Below are 4,245 nucleotides of genomic sequence, written 5' to 3'. Positions count from 1 at the left end.
CACAACATATCAAAATCTCTGGAGAAGGATGGAAGCATTTCTAAGAGGCAAATTTATAGCACTGGAGCCTATATCAAAAATTGGAGGGACTAGGGTTGTGGCTCAGTGGTAGAGTGCTTGCCTAGCGTGTGGGGCACTGGGTTTGATTCTCAGCACTGCATACAAAAATATAGGTTAATTAAAAACTAAATATCAATATGTGTGTGTGTGTGTGTATATATATATATATATATATATATATATATATAGAGAGAGAGAGAGAGAGAGAGAGAGAGAGAGAGAGAGAGACTATTAAAAATAGATTTGCAAATAAACAAAACAAAATCACCAAACCCATAGCCAAACTAATCAAAAGAAAGACTAAAAAGAAGCAAATTGACAAAAATCAGAGGTAAAGGGAGACATCACCACACTGAGTCTAAATCCAAAAGATATCAGAGATTATTTTGAAAATTTATACTCCAATCAAATAGTAAACCTCGAAGATGTGCACAAGTTTCTAAACACATATAACTGCCCATATTGAACCAGATAAAGAAATCCTAAACAGGACAATATCAAGTAATAAAATTGAAACAGTAATTAAAAGCATTCCAAAAAAGAAAAGCCCTAGATGTGATGGATTCACAGCTGACCTCTATAAGAAGTTTACAGATGAAATAATATCAGTTTTTCTCAAGATATTCCATGAAACTTTAAGAAAGGGGACAACCCTAATACTTTTTATGAGGCTAGTATATATAACTTTCAAGCAAAACCCAAAGATGATCAAGGGAAAAAAAACTATAGACCAGTATTGCTGAAGAACATAGATGGAAAAATTCTAAATAATATATCAGCAAACCAAATTCAAAAACACATCAAGAACATACTACCACATGATCAACTGAGTTTCATTCCAGGAATGCAAGCCTGGTAAAACTACATGAACCAATAACTGATTCTTTACTTAAGCAGAATTAACAACAAAAAAATCACATGATCATCTCAATAGCCACATAAGAGATTGTCAATAAAATCCAACACCCATAATATAAATGAGGGAGAAGCTGTGGATTGAACAAACTTACCTCAACATCATAAAGGCCATTATGACAAACCCAAAACCATCATCATACCAAAAGATGAAAAACTAAAAGCACTTCCACTAAATTCAGGAACAAGACAAAGCTGTCCCCTCCCACCACTCCTATTCAATATACTCCTTGAAACATTATCAAAGCAATCAGACAAGAAAAGGAACTCAAATGGTTATAAATAGGAAAAGAAGAAGTCAAACTATCTCTGTTACTGACGATATGATCCTATGCTCACATTATGATCCTATATCTATAAGGTCCAAAATATTAAACCAGAAGAATTCTAGAGCATATCTATGATTTTAGCAAAGTAGCCTGATACAAGATCAACACAGACAAGTGAATAGCTTTCCTATACTCCTATGGCGATTCAGTAAAGGAAGAAAACAGAAAAACTATCCCATTTGCAACAACCTCAAATAAAATTTAAAAAACAAAACATACTTTTAAATTAACCTAACTAAGGAGTGTTATAGCTCTACAATGAAAATTATAGAACACTTAAGAAAAATTAAAGAGGACCTTAGAAGATGAAAAGACATCACATGTTCTTGGATAGGCAGCATTAATATTGTCAATATGGTCATATTACCAAAAGCGATATATAGATTTAATACAATCTCCAACAAATCATCAATGACATTCTTCACAGAATTAGAAGAAAAACAATTCTTGAATTCATTTGTAAGAAGAGTCCCAGAATAGCCAAAGTAATAATAAGCAAGAATAGTGAAGCAGGAGGCATCACAATACCCAATATAAAATTATACTACAGAGTTGTAGTAGTAAAAGCAGCATGGTATTGGGACCAAAAAAGGTATGAAGACCAATGGAATAGAAGACAGAGAAAAACTCACAAACCTATATGGTCTGATATATGGGAAAATGACAAAAATATATCTTGATGCTGGGAAAATGGGATAGCTGTATGTAGAAAAAATGAAATTAGAACTCTATTATTCACCTTGCACAAAACTCAAATTGAAATGGATCAAAGATGTAGGAATTAGACTAGAAACCTTACAATGGCTAGAAGAAAACATAGGAGCATCACTCCATCATAGAGGTACAGACACCATTTTCATTTACAAGAGCCACAGAGCACAAGAAATGAAACCAAAATTAATAAGTGGCTTCAAATAAAAAGCTTCTGTACTGCTAAGTAAACAAAAGCGTGAAGAGAGAACTACAAATGGGATTAAATCTTGGAAATCTGCTCCTCCAATAGGAGAATAACATCCAGAATATAGAAATAATTCAAAAATCTTAACTCCACAAAAACAAATAGCAAAACCAATAAATAGGCATAAGAACTAAACAGAAACTTCTCTATAGAAAAATATAAAAGGCCAATAAATTATGAATAAATGTTTAATATCTCTAACAATCAAGGCAATGCAAACTACATTAAAATTTCATCTCACTCCACTCAGAATGGCAATAATCAAGAATCCAAAGAGCTATAAATTCTTGCAATACTAGGGGGAGAAAGGAACACTTGTACTACAGACTAATAAACCACTCTCAAAAAAAGATTGAAGATTCCTCAATAAAACTAGGGATGCACCCATGATATGGCCCAGCTATCGCACTCCTGGGTATTTTCCCAAAAGATTTATAATCAGTATACTACAGAAACATTGCCACATCAATATTAATAGCAGTACAATTCACAATACCTGAAATATGGAATCAACACAGATGCCCATCAATATATGAACAGGTTAAGACATGGTAAGATACACACACACACACACACACACACACACACACACACACACATATATACACTCACACAAAATGAAGTTTTATTCAGCCATTTTAAAGAATGAAATTATAGTATTTACTGAGAAATGGATGGAAATGGAGAATATAGTACTAAGTAAAATTAGCCAAACTCAGAAACTCCAATGTCAGATGTTGTCTTGCAAAATCAAGAGTAAATTAAAGGAAAGAGGTGGGGAGGATAAGATTAAATAAAGGACCAATTAAATGCAAATTTGTAGACCAGCACAAGGAAATTTAATAGAATAGAGGAAAGAGAATTGGAGAGAGAAGGGAGAATTAAAGGGAAAAAGGGACATTATGAATTGAAATTATTTTCCATGCATATATGAGTTTATTGGGATGAACGGAACGACTATGTATAACCATAAAAGTCTATTAAAAAAAAATGACCAAGGGGCTGGGGTTCTGGCTAAGCAGTAGAATACTTGCCTAGTGGGTGCAAGGGCCTCTGTTTGATCCTCAACACTAAATAAAAATAAATACATAAAAAAACAAAGGTATGTGTACAACTAAAAGAAATAAATATTTAAAACAATGACCAATGCTCCCTGGTGGTATAGTGGTTAGGATTCGGCGCTCTCACCGCCGCGGCCCAGGTTCAATTCCCGGTTAGGGAAGCCTTTCTTCTAAGTCAGGCCCAGCAACCCTAGGAGCGGCAGAGCCACCCTCCGCGCCTGCAAGGTACGCGGACCTGCGACCCACCAGCAGAACAGGCACAGAAAACCTCAGAGCGGCAGAGCCACCCCACCGGGCATGCAAGGTAGGCGGACCTGCGACCCACCGGCAGGTCACGCCCAGCAACCTGCGGAGGGGCACAGCTGCCCCACGCGCTTGCAAGATAGGCGAAACCATGACCACCGACAGAACAGGCCCAGCGGCCTGCCAGACACATCGCCCCGGTTGGGGGAGGGGCAGAGCCACCACGCACCTGCAAGGTAGGCAGACCTGTGATTCACCAGCAGATCAGGCCCAGAAACCCGCAGAGCGGCAGAGCCACCCCCCGCGCCTGCAAGGTAGGCAGACCTGCCACCCACTGGCAGGTCAGGCCCAGCAACCCGTGGAGGGGCACAGCTGCTCCACACGCCTGCAAGGTAGGCGGAACCATGACCACTGACAGAACAGGCCCAGTGGCCCTCCAGACACATCGCCCCGGGTGGGGGAGGGGCAGGGCCGCCGTGAGCCTGCAACGCAGGCAGACCTGTGACTCAACAGCAGATCAGGCCCAGCAACCCGCGGAGCAGCAAAGCCACCCCCCTTGCCTGCAAGGTAGGCGGACCTGCGACCCACCAGCAGGTCAGGCCCAGCAACCTGCGGAGGGGCACAGCTGCCCCACACGCTTGCAAAATAGGCGGAACCGTGACCACCAACAGAACAGGCC

At 39.5% G+C, this 4,245-nt stretch overlaps 1 non-coding gene across 1 annotated transcript; it reads left to right on the top strand.

Moving 5' to 3' along the window:
- Positions 1-3,412: 3,412 nt before the first annotated feature.
- Positions 3,413-3,484, top strand: Trnae-cuc (transfer RNA glutamic acid (anticodon CUC)). Its single transcript has one exon. It is a non-coding gene; the product is annotated as a tRNA-Glu (tRNA).
- The last annotated feature ends 761 nt before the right edge of the window (positions 3,485-4,245 follow it).

The sequence above is a fragment of the Callospermophilus lateralis genome, chromosome 12 (assembly GCF_048772815.1).
Source record: "Callospermophilus lateralis isolate mCalLat2 chromosome 12, mCalLat2.hap1, whole genome shotgun sequence".
NCBI lineage: Eukaryota > Metazoa > Chordata > Mammalia > Rodentia > Sciuridae > Callospermophilus > Callospermophilus lateralis.
This window is presented reverse-complemented; position numbering and strand designations above follow the sequence as displayed.